Source organism: Rhipicephalus microplus, unplaced genomic scaffold, assembly GCF_043290135.1.
Source record: "Rhipicephalus microplus isolate Deutch F79 unplaced genomic scaffold, USDA_Rmic scaffold_201, whole genome shotgun sequence".
Taxonomy (NCBI): domain Eukaryota; kingdom Metazoa; phylum Arthropoda; class Arachnida; order Ixodida; family Ixodidae; genus Rhipicephalus; species Rhipicephalus microplus.
Genome location: NW_027464772.1, coordinates 87,501 through 100,000, shown reverse-complemented (window position 1 = coordinate 100,000; position 12,500 = coordinate 87,501). Strand labels below are relative to the sequence as shown.

Sequence of the window (12,500 nt, the reverse complement as noted above, 5' to 3'; positions counted from 1 at the left end):
GAGGTGTCAGAGCTAGCGAACTTTTGCCACGAGCAACAGGTCACTAAAAGCCTATAGATGACGGTGTTGGAGGAAAAGAAAAATATCGAGAAAGCACTGCGGTGTGCCGTGCGTAGGGACGGGCGCGCGTGCCACATGCCGCCGAAATATGGGTGTCGGAGAAAACAGAGTGCCGCGCGTAACGAGGGGCGCGCGTGTTACAGAGAGATATGCCCAAACGCATGAAAGTGTACGCAGGTGTCCTAAGGCAGTTTTTTTTTTTTTCCTCATTTTGATGTCGCCCCGGCTGACGTGGTTTTCGTTTTTCCGTGCCGCCCCGGCTGACGCGGTTTTCGTTTTTCCGTGCCGCCCCGGCTGACGCAGTTTTTGCGCCGCCCCGGCTGACGCGGTTTTCGCGCCGCCCCGGCTGACGCGGTTCCGACTTTGCACTTTTTGGCTCACCCCGGCTGGCGGCCCACTCACTCGATCGCCAGGTCTGTTTGCCCCGGTGGTTCCACCGCCAGGCTTAAGCGCGAACTTTTTTTGTTTGTTTTCTTTTGATTAAGCGCAAGCTTTTTTCTTTGTTTTCTTTTGATTAAGCGCGGGCTTTTTTCTTTGTTTTTTTTGCATTCGCCCCGGCAGACGCGGTTTTTGCGCCGCCCCGGCTGACGCGGTTTTTGCCGCCCCGGCTGACGCAGTTCGGACTTAGCACTTTTCGGCTGTGCCTGGCTGGCGGCCCACTCACTCGATCGCCATGTCTGTTTGCCACAGTTTTCCCGGTGGTGCCGCACCCGGGCTCGCCCCGGCTGACGCGGTTTCGTGCCGCCCCGGCAGACGCGGTTTTCGCGCCGCCCCGGCTGACGCGGTTTCGTGCCGCCCCGGCAGACGCGGTTTTTTGCCGCCCCGGCTGACGCAGTTCGGACTTGGCACTTTTTGGCTGAGCCTTGCTGGCGGCCCACTCACTCGATCGCCATGTCTGTTTGCCACAGTTTTCCCGGTGGTGCCGCACCCGGGCTCGCCCCGGCAGACGCGTTTTTTTTTTCTTTCGCCCCGGCTGACGCAGTTTTCGCGCCGCCCCGGCAGACGCGGTTTTCGCGCCGCCCCGGCAGACGCGGTTTTTTGCGCCGCCCCGGCTGACGCAGTTCGGACTTGGCACTTTTTGGCTGAGCCTGGCTGGCGGCCCACTCACTCGATCGCCATGTCTGTTTGCCACAGTTTTCCCGGTGGTGCCGCACCCGGGCTCGCCCCGGCTGACGCAGTTTTCGCGCCGCCCCGGCTGACGCGGTTTCGTGCCGCCCCGGCAGACGCGGTTTTTTGCGCCGCCCCGGCTGACGCGGTTTTTTGCCGCCCCGGCTGACGCAGTTCGGACTTGGCACTTTTCGGCTGTGCCTGGCTGGCGGCCCACTCACTCGATCGCCATGTCTGTTTGCCACAGTTTTCCCGGTGGTGCCGCACCCGGGCTCGCCCCGGCAGACGCGTTTTTTTTTTTTTCTTTCGCCCCGGCTGACGCAGTTTTCGCGCCGCCCCGGCTGACGCGGTTTCGTGCCGCCCCGGCAGACGCGGTTTTTTGCGCCGCCCCGGCTGACGCGGTTTTTGCCGCCCCGGCTGACGCAGTTCGGACTTAGCACTTTTTGGCTGAGCCTGGCTGGTGGCCCACTCACTCGATCGCCATGTCTGTTAGCCACAGTTTTCCCGGTGGTGCCGCACCCGGGCTCGCCCCGGCTGACGCAGTTTTCGCGCCGCCCCGGCTGACGCGGTTTCGTGCCGCCCCGGCAGACGCGGTTTTCGCGCCGCCCCGGCTGACGCGGTTTTTGCCGCCCCGGCTGACGCAGTTCGGACTTAGCACTTTTCGGCTGTGCCTGGCTGGCGGCCCACTCACTCGATCGCCATGTCTGTTTGCCACAGTTTTCCCGGTGGTGCCGCACCCGGGCTCGCCCCGGCTGACGCAGTTTTCGCGCCGCCCCGGCTGACGCGGTTTCGTGCCGCCCCGGCAGACGCGGTTTTCGCGCCGCCCCGGCTGACGCGGTTTCGTGCCGCCCCGGCAGACGCGGTTTTTTGCCGCCCCAGCTGACGCAGTTCGGACTTAGCACTTTTTGGCTGAGCCTTGCTGGCGACCCACTCACTCGATCGCCATGTCTGTTTGCCACAGTTTTCCCGGTGGTGCCGCACCCGGGCTCGCCCCGGCAGACGCGTTTTTTTTTTTCTTTCGCCCCGGCTGACGCAGTTTTCGCGCCGCCCCGGCAGACGCGGTTTTCGCGCCGCCCCGGCAGACGCGGTTTTTTGCGCCGCCCCGGCTGACGCGGTTTTTTGCCGCCCCGGCTGACGCAGTTCGGACTTGGCACTTTTTGGCTGAGCCTGGCTGGCGGCCCACTCACTCGATCGCCATGTCTGTTTGCCACAGTTTTCCCGGTGGTGCCGCACCCGGGCTCGCCCCGGCTGACGCAGTTTTCGCGCCGCCCCGGCTGACGCGGTTTCGTGCCGCCCCGGCAGACGCGGTTTTTTGCGCCGCCCCGGCTGACGCGGTTTTTTGCCGCCCCGGCTGACACGGTTCGGACTTTGCACTTTTCGGCTGTGCCTGGCTGGCGGCCCACTCACTCGATCGCCATGTCTGTTTGCCACAGTTTTCCCGGTGGTGCCGCACCCGGGCTCGCCCCGGCAGACGCGTTTTTTTTTTTTTTTCTTTCGCCCCGGCTGACGCAGTTTTCGCGCCGCCCCGGCTGACGCGGTTTCGTGCCGCCCCGGCAGACGCGGTTTTTTGCGCCGCCCCGGCTGACGTGGTTTTTGCCGCCCCGGCTGACGCAGTTCGGACTTTGCACTTTTTGGCTGAGCCTGGCTGGCGGCCCACTCACTCGATCGCCATGTCTGTTTGCCACAGTTTTCCCGGTGGTGCCGCACCCGGGCTCGCCCCGGCAGACGCGTTTTTTTTTTTCCTTCGCCCCGGCAGACGTGGTTCCCCCCCCCCCCTCCGTCTTTCTTTTTGTTTTTTTTTTTCGCCGCGGCTGAAGTGGATTTTTCGGTGCCTCGACGCCCCGGTAGTCGCGGTTTTTCCGTTTCCGCACGGCCCCGGCTGACGCTGCTCGGTCACAGTCGCCTTTTGTGGTGATTGCAGACTTCTTGAGCGCGGGTGTTTTTTTTTTTTGTTGTTGTTGTTGTTTTATTACGCATTCGCTCCAGCAGACGCTGTTTAGACTTTTTGTTTCCTCTTTTATCCTGCGACGAGGTGACGAGGTTTATTCGGTGCCCCGCCGCCCCGGCTGAAGTGATTTTTCCTGTCCCGTGCCGCCCCGGCTGACGCGGTTGGGACTTCGCGTTTGTTCGGCCGCCACGGGTTTTGGCGCACTCGCTCGGTTGCTTGTTGTTGCCACTTGTTGCGAACCCAGGTTTCTTGAGCGAGCGCGGGCGTTTTTTCTTCCTTTCTTTCTTTGTTCTATGTGTTAGCGAATCGGCCTTTAATATCACACGAGGACTCACAACCAACAATTTTCAGTTTGAAGTGTAAAAAATCTGCAGGTGTTGACGTAACTGACTTGCCCCGTACCCTTGAGTACATCCATGAAGTTCTCGTAGTACTACTAAATCGCATTATTCCAAGTGGAGAAATTCCCATAAACTTGCAAACCTCTACACGAAAATCGGTGCGCGTGATAAAGTTGAAAATTATCGTCCGATATCAAATGTGCCTTCTATAACACAAATTCTAGGAAAAAAAAAAAAAAAACACTTGTTCGCCGTTTTCTGCGCCGTGACTGGCAGCACTCCGGCGAAGCGAAACGGGGTCGATTCGAGCACGATATCGGCGTCTTTCGACGTGCTCGCCGGCGACCGTCGCACGAGTACGTCGCACGAGCGCGTCTGCCGGGGCGCCGTTTGCGAAGCCGACGCAAAAGTGGGAACCGCCGCTCGGATGATCGCCGCTTTCGGCAGAGTGAGTGTTGGCACTCCGGGGAAGCGAAACAGCGTGAATGCGCCCACGAAATCGGCGTATTTTGAAGTGCCCGCCGGCGACCGTCGCACGAGTACGGTAAACCGCGTCAGCCGGGGCGTAGTTCGGGACGCCGACGAAAAAGTGGGAAGCGCAACTCGGATCTTCGCCGTTTTTGCAGGAGTGAGTGGCGGCCCTCCTGCGAGACCAAGAAGCATCGATTCGTGCACGAATTCGGCGCCTTTCGACGTGATCGCCGGCGACCGTCGCTCGAGTAGGGCAAACCGCGTCTGCCGGGGCGGGCTTCGGGACGCCGATGCGAAAGTGGGAAACGCTGCTCGGATGTTCGCCGTTTTTGGCCGAGTGAGTGCTGGCACACGGGCGAAGCCAAACGGGGCCGATTACGGCACGATATCGGCGTCTTTCGACGTGCCCGCCGGCGACCGTCGCACGAGTACGGTAAACCGCGTCAGCCCGGGCGGAGTTCGGGACGCCGATGCGAAAGTGGAGAACGCCGCTCGGATCTTCGCCGTTTTTGGAGGAGTGAGTGGCGGCACTCCGGAGAAGCCAAGGAGCGCCAATTAGCGCACGATATCGGCGTCTTTCGACGCGCTCGCCGGCGACCGTCGCACGAGTAGGGCAAACCGCGTCTGCCGGGGCGGGGTTTACGACGCCGACGCAAAAGTGGGAACCGCCGCTCGGATGTTGGCCGTTTTTGGCAGAGTGAGTGCTGGCACTCCGGCGACGCGAAAGAGCGCGAATGCGCCCACGAAAGTGGCGTATTTGGACGTGCGTGACGGCGACCGCTGCAGGAGTACGAAAAACCACGTCAGCCGGGGCGAGCGACACACGGCGGTCTGGGTGCTTATCGCTGCTATTATAGGGGCACCCCGGCAGACGCAGAAAAAAAAAAAAAATTTTCGACCTTCTTTTTTGCTGGTCGAGCTCGGGTAACCCAGGTCGCAATGGGAGCCGCGCACGAAAGCGGCGTCGCGAGACGCGTTCGCGGTCGCTAGTCGCACGAGCTCGGCAACCGCGTCAGCCGGCGCGGAGTTCGGGATGCCGACGGCTAAGTGGGTACCGCTGCTCGGATGTTCGCCGTTTTTGGCCGAGTGAGTGCTGGCACTCCGGTGAAGCCAAGGAGCGCCAATTCGTGCACGATATCGGCGTCTTTCGACGTGCCCGCCGGCCACCGCCGCACGAGTACGGCAAACTGCGTCTGCCGGGGCGGGGTTCGCGACGCGTACGCAATAGTGGGAACCGTCGCTCGGATGTTCGTCGTCTTTGGCCGAGCGAGTGCTGGCACTCCGGCGAAGCGAAACGGGGCCGATTCGGGCACGATATCGGCGTATTTCGACGTGCTCGCCGGCGACCGTCGCACGAGTACGGCAAAGCGCGTCTGCCGGGGCGAGGTTTGCGACGCCGACGAAAAAGTGGGAAGCGCCGCTCGGATCTTCGCCGTTTTTGCAGGAGTGAGTGGCGGCCCTCCTGCGAGACCAAGAAGCATCGACTCGCGCACGATATCGGTGTCTTTCGACGTGCCCGCCGGCCACCGCCGCACGAGTACGGCAAACCGCGTATGCCGGGGCGGGGTTGGCGACGCCGACGCAAAAGTGGGAACCGCCACTAGGATGTTCGCCGTTTTTGGCAGAGTGAGTGCTGGCACTCCGGCGAAGCGAAAGAGCGCGAATGCGCCCACGAAAGTGGCGTGTTTGGACGTGCTTGACGACGACCACCGCAGGAAAACGAAAAACCACGTCAGCCGGGGCGAGCGACCCATGGCGGTCTGGGTGCTTATCGCTGCTATTATAGGGGCACCCCGGCAGACGCAAAAAAAAAAAAAAAATTTTTTTCGACATTCTTTTTTGCTCGTCGACCTCGGGTGACCCAGGTCGCAGTGGGAGCCGCGCACGAAAGCGGCGTCGCGAGACGGCTTCGCGGTCGCTAGTCGCACGAGCTCGGCAACCGCGTCTGCCGGGGCGGAGTTCGGGACGCCGACGGCTAAGTGGGAACCGCCGCTCGGATGTTCGCCGTTTGTGGCCGAGTGAGTGCTGGCACTCCGGCGAAGCCAAACGGGGCCGATTCCGGCACGATATCGGCGTCTTTCTACGTGCTCGCCGGCGACCGTCGCACGAGTACGGCAAAGTGCGTCTGCCGGGGCGGGGTTTGCGACGCGTACGCAATAGTGAGAACCGTCGCTCGGATGTTCGTCGTCTTTCGCCGAGCCAGTGCTGGCAATCCGGCGAAGCCGAACGGAGCCGATTCGGGCACGATATCGGCGTCTTTCCACGTGCTCGCCGGCGACCGTCGCACGAGTACGGTAAACCGCGTCAGCCGGGGCGGAGTTCGGGACGCCGATGCGAAAGTGGGAAGCGCCGCTCGGATCTTCGCCGTTTTTGGAGGAGTCAGTGGCGGCACTCCGGTGAAGCCAAGGTGCGCCAATTCGCGCACGATATCGGCGTCTTTCGACGTGCCCGCCGGCCACCGTCGCACGAGTACGGCAAACCTCGTCTGCCGGGGCGGGGTTTGCGACGCCGACGCAAAAGTGGGAACCGCCGCTCGGATGTTCGCCGTTTTTGGCAGAGTGAGTGCTGGCACTCCGGCGAAGCGAAAGAGCGCGAATGCGCCCACGAAAGTGGCGTGTTTGGACGTGCTTGACGACGACCACCGCAGGAAAACGAAAAACCACGTCAGCCGGGGCGAGCGACCCATGGCGGTCTGGGTGCTTATCGCTGCTATTATAGGGGCACCCCGGCAGACGCAAAAAAAAAAAAATTTTTTTCGACATTCTTTTTTGCTCGTCGACCTCGGGTGACCCAGGTCGCAGTGGGAGCCGCGCACGAAAGCGGCGTCGCGAGACGGCTTCGCGGTCGCTAGTCGCACGAGCTCGGCAACCGCGTCTGCCGGGGCGGAGTTCGGGACGCCGACGGCTAAGTGGGAACCGCCGCTCGGATGTTCGCCGTTTGTGGCCGAGTGAGTGCTGGCACTCCGGCGAAGCCAAACGGGGCCGATTCCGGCACGATATCGGCGTCTTTCTACGTGCTCGCCGGCGACCGTCGCACGAGTACGGCAAAGTGCGTCTGCCGGGGCGGGGTTTGCGACGCGTACGCAATAGTGAGAACCGTCGCTCGGATGTTCGTCGTCTTTCGCCGAGCCAGTGCTGGCACTCCGGCGAAGCCGAACGGAGCCGATTCGGGCACGATATCGGCGTCTTTCCACGTGCTCGCCGGCGACCGTCGCACGAGTACGGTAAACCGCGTCAGCCGGGGCGGAGTTCGGGACGCCGATGCGAAAGTGGGAAGCGCCGCTCGGATCTTCGCCGTTTTTGGAGGAGTCAGTGGCGGCACTCCGGTGAAGCCAAGGTGCGCCAATTCGCGCACGATATCGGCGTCTTTCGACGTGCCCGCCGGCCACCGTCGCACGAGTACGGCAAACCTCGTCTGCCGGGGCGGGGTTTGCGACGCCGACGCAAAAGTGGGAACCGCCGCTCGGATGTTCGCCGTTTTTGGCAGAGTGAGTGCTGGCACTCCGGCGAAGCGAAAGAGCGTGAATGCGCCCACGAAAGTAGCGTATTTGGACGTGCTTGACGGCGACCGCCGCAGGAGTACGAAAAACCACGTCAGCCGGGGCGAGCGACCCACGGCGGTCTGGGTGCTTATCGCTGCTATTATAGGGGCACCCCGGCAGACGCAGAAAGAAAAAAAAAAATGGGGACATGGCGTGCGTCACCGTGCGGCTTCGCAGCGTTGCCGAAGTCGCCGAGCCCTTCGACTGAGCCGAACGGCGGACAGGGAACGTTGGTCGGCCGTTCTAACCTGTCGGTGCCACGCCGAGACGTCGTTAAGGAAAACCGCGTCGTGGGCCTCTACGACGCCGTCGAGTCGTTGTACGTTTGGTGTCCAGCGTGTCGGCGGCGAGTAGCGGACACGTCGTTCACGACTTCGGTCTTTCGCAGTCGACGCGAACTTGCGGAGAGTCGTGGTGCCTCACGTTTTCGGCAGAAACCGCGGCGGAATTTTCCCGTGCGTGCGCGCACGACCTCGGTGCTGTGCCGTCAGCGTAGTGTTGCACAAACTCGTGGCCTACCCAAGGTGCGGTACGTTTGCGGCCGTATCCTCGGTGGGAATTTCGTGAGTAGGGTCGCAAATTCTACGACCTCGGCGGGTTTGAGAGCGACGTAGACTTGTGGCACGCTCAACATGCCACACGTTTCGGGGCACACCCGCGGTGAAATTTTCTCGAGTACGCTCGTATTAGGGCCCAAGGAGGTCTGGGTACTTATCGCTGCTATTATGTGGGGGTTCTCGTGAGCGGCGTACGCGAAAGCGACCGGGTGTCTGATATGCGGCGGGCTTCGGCCTCGTCAAGCGTGTCCTCGGGTCTGCTCCAGGGGAATCCACGGCAGTCGTCTGCAGCCTCATCCGCTTGATGCGTTAGGGGCTGGTTGTCGGACGGTGCCGTTTTACCACGATATCGAGGTGTGTTCCGTGTCGTCCTCGGGCGATTCAGATGCGAAAGCGCCGAAGACGCGGGCGTGACCCGTCGTCTGGCGGCTTTGCAGTCTCGGCTCCGTTGCTAGTTCCGGCCGGTCCACCGACAGTGCAGCGGGCTTGGGCAACCCGCACGGCGCGACCGAGTCGATGCAACGAAAAAGAGCGAGCATGAACGTGCTTCTTGCCGCACGGCTCCCACTCGTCTTTCGGGAAGGTTGTGCCGTAGCGAGCTCGAACGCCGTCATCTCGGAGTGCAAAATAAGCGTGTTGGGGCGCCTGAAGGTGGCCTCCGCCGCACACAGACTGCGTCCGGCCCGCCGAGGGCGAGGACGGACGCGCAGTCGAACGATTACCTGGTTGATCCTGCCAGTAATCATATGCTTGTCTCAAAGATTAAGCCATGCATGTCTAAGTACATGCCGAAATAAGGCGAAACCGCGAATGGCTCATTAAATCAGTTATGGTTCCTTAGATCGTTTCTTCCTACTTGGATAACTGTGGCAATTCTAGAGCTAATACATGCAGTGAGCCTGGAGCCCTTTGGGTAACGGGTGCTTTTATTAGACCAAGATCGATCGGGTTTCGGCCCGTATTGTGTGGTGACTCTGGATAACTTTGTGCTGATCGCATGGCCACGAGCCGGCGACGTTTCTTTCAAGTGTCTGCCTTATCAACTTTCGATGGTAGGTTACTTGCTTACCATGGTTGTTACGGGTAACGGAGAATCAGGGTTCGATTCCGGAGAGGGAGCCTGAGAAACGGCTACCACATCCAAGGAAGGCAGCAGGCGCGCAAATTACCCACTCCCGGCACGGGGAGGTAGTGACGAAAAATAACAATACGGGACTCTTTTGAGGCCCCGTAATTGAAATGAGTACACTCTAAATCCTTTAACGAGGATCAATTGGAGGGCAAGTCTGGTGCCAGCAGCCGCGGTAATTCCAGCTCCAATAGCGTATACTAAAGCTGCTGCGGTTAAAAAGCTCGTAGTTGGATCTCAGTTCCAGACGAGTAGTGCATCTACCCGATGCGACGGCTCGGACTGAACATCATGCCGGTTCTTTCTTGGTGCACTTCATTGTGTGCCTCGAGATGGCCGGTGCTTTTACTTTGAAAAAATTAGAGTGCTCAACGCAGGCGAGTCGCCTGAATAAACTTGCATGGAATAATAGAACAAGACCTCGTTTCTGTTCTGTTGGTTTTTGGAATACGAGGTAATGATTAAGAGGGACGGACGGGGGCATTCGTATTGCGGCGCTAGAGGTGAAATTCTTGGACCGTCGCAAGACGAACTACTGCGAAAGCATTTGCCAAGAATGTTTTCATTGATCAAGAACGAAAGTCAGAGGTTCGAAGGCGATCAGATACCGCCCTAGTTCTGACCATAAACGATGCCAACCAGCGATCCGCCTGAGTTACTCAAATGACTCGGCGGGCAGCTTCCGGGAAACCAAAGTATTTGGGTTCCGGGGGAAGTATGGTTGCAAAGCTGAAACTTAAAGGAATTGACGGAAGGGCACCACCAGGAGTGGAGCCTGCGGCTTAATTTGACTCAACACGGGAAAACTTACCCGGCCCGGACACTGGGAGGATTGACAGATTGAGAGCTCTTTCTTGATTCGGTGGATGGTGGTGCATGGCCGTTCTTAGTTGGTGGAGCGATTTGTCTGGTTAATTCCGATAACGAACGAGACTCTAGCCTATTAAATAGGTGCGGGGTTCCCAGCACCTTACAACCTTCTTAGAGGGACAAGCGGCTCCTAGCCGCACGAAACAGAGCAATAACAGGTCTGTGATGCCCTTAGATGTCCGGGGCCGCACGCGCGCTACACTGAAGGAAGCAGCGTGTCTTTATCCCTGTCTGAAAAGACTGGGTAACCCGTGGAACTTCTTTCGTGATTGGGATAGGGGCTTGCAATTGTTCCCCTTGAACGAGGAATTCCCAGTAAGCGCGAGTCATAAGCTCGCGTTGATTACGTCCCTGCCCTTTGTACACACCGCCCGTCGCTACTACCGATTGAATGATTTAGTGAGGTCTTCGGACCGATGTCCGGCGCGGCCTTTCGGTTGCGCCGGTCTGTTGGAAAGATGACCAAACTTGATCATTTAGAGGAAGTAAAAGTCGTAACAAGGTTTCCGTAGGTGAACCTGCGGAAGGATCATTAACGGATTGTGAAGGGTGAGCGCCTCAGCTGCGTCTGCGCCCGACACTTTCTGCCGCTGACCCCGTTTGGACGCGGGGTCGGCTTTTCCCCACGGGGCTGCCTGAATGTGGAGCGGCACCCCGTGACAAATTGTTGCGCCCAGCGGACGCCAACACCGCGACCTTGGACGGTCGGCCAGGTGGCGGACGCGGGTACAAACGGCGCAACGCACTCATAGGTCGGCTTTCGACCCGCCACTGCACCGTGGCTCGAAGCGCTCGAAATGCGCGACCCGACCGCTGCGGGACCGCCTAGTACTGTAAACAGGAGCGGCGGAGCGCGAACGGCGAGTCGTGGTTACGTCGGTAGAAGGCGAGGCTGCGCGTTCCCGAAACGCCAGCCGAGTGCCCTCCCGACCGTTCGAGCGTGCAAGAACGAGACCCGACAATCGCGCGGCGACTGCCAAGTACGAGAGGAACGGCACAAGCGTCGGCGGTCGGTCAAGGAACTGGCGATGTGACGGGTCCGCTGTGCACCAGTGCATACCGTCCCGCCGTCCGCGGCAAGCGCCTCCGCGTCCTCGGGTGACGGAGGCTGCCGGTCGGTTCTTGCAGGCGAGGGATCTCGCTGGCACCGGTTCGCGTTGACGCGCGGCCGGTCATGGCACGGCGATGCGACGGCCGAGGTGCGCAGTACTCGATGGAGGAACCGCACGCTCCGATGACCGTCCCGCCCTCCGCGGCGTATGCGTACCGACCGTAATGGTTGCAGCAGCGCCGGCCGGCTTTTGAATTCGCCACACGAAACACGGTGCGAGATCGCGGTTAGGGGAGCGTCGACGTTGCCAGGCGTTTTGCTTGCTGCCGAGGGAAAGGCGGCACGGCCACGTCGCGCTCGTCGCGATTAGCGGGTCTGCGCGCTTTGGGAAGGTGCCGCAACGACTTGCCGAAAGAGGAAGCACGGAAGAACGAGGGACTTGGACGTCCCGACAATTGAACGCACTTGCGGCCAGGCCCTTGCTGGCTTCGTTCTTCCGCCTCGAGTAGGCTCGTACGCGGCTCCGGCGCCGAAAGTGGTCCTTGGCACCGACTTCGGTGGACGTGGGAAGTGCCGCGCAAGTACGGCGCGCCTGGCTCCACCTGTTGGCTAAAGTAGGCAGCCGGATCGGCATTTTGGTGTGCGGTGGCAAACCGTGGATGCGAAAAAAGCTTGTGCGATTTCGTGGAACAAAAAGCGGGGGTCCCCCTTTTTATGCGGAGGAGACCGACCCGCCCGCCGTGGTGAACCGCGACGCCACGGTAAAAACGGGAGAGGCTTGTCGATGGGACCGTGCATCCCGCGCTCCACGGAGGCCGGGAGGCGGCCGCCCGAGGAAATGTGTAGCCGTCGAGGCCCGCATCTGCGTGCACTCTTATCCAAATGGGTGTACCGCAGGCATTTTCTGGTTAGGCGGGCCAATGAGAGCGAGCACACAACGATACCTACGGGTCCGGCTTGGAGAACCGGCTTCGACGCCTCCCGAGTATTTATAGAGGGGTGGACCACGAAAGCACTCGCAAGTAGCGGAAGCGAAACGCCGTCCGAAACACACCGTTTGCTCGATTTGCGGCAGCCGAAAAAGGCGCGGCAGAGTTTTGGAGTCCAAGCGTGCGCTGAAAAGCGCCCTTCTTGGCCACTGTTTGGCCGAGTGCCAGAAACGTTTGGTTTTGACTGTACGGAATTGAACAAACACTTTTTCACGACTCTAAGCGGTGGATCACTCGGTTCTCGGGTCGATGAAGAACGCAGCCAGCTGCGAGACTTGGTGTGAATTGCAGGACACACTGAGCACTGATTCTTTGAACGCACATTGCGGCCTTGGGTCTTCCCTTGGCTTCGTCTGTCTGAGGGTCGGATCACATATCAAGAGAGCCTTCGGCGCACAAGGGAACGTGAGCCGTCGACTCGTTTTGACCGCGTCGG

General features: G+C 60.4%; 1 long non-coding RNA gene and 2 other non-coding genes across 3 annotated transcripts in view; 2 read left to right on the top strand and 1 right to left on the bottom strand.

The window, feature by feature from the left end:
* Positions 1 to 12,500, bottom strand: part of LOC142791995 (uncharacterized) — a 64,346-nt gene that overhangs the window by 40,694 nt on the left and 11,152 nt on the right. The gene's annotated exons all lie outside the window — the stretch shown is intronic.
* LOC142792024 (small subunit ribosomal RNA) lies at positions 8,745 to 10,559 on the top strand. Its single transcript, XR_012890588.1, has one exon. It is a non-coding gene; the product is annotated as a small subunit ribosomal RNA (ribosomal RNA).
* Positions 12,279 to 12,431, top strand: LOC142792039 (5.8S ribosomal RNA). The gene has a single exon (XR_012890602.1). It is a non-coding gene; the product is annotated as a 5.8S ribosomal RNA (ribosomal RNA).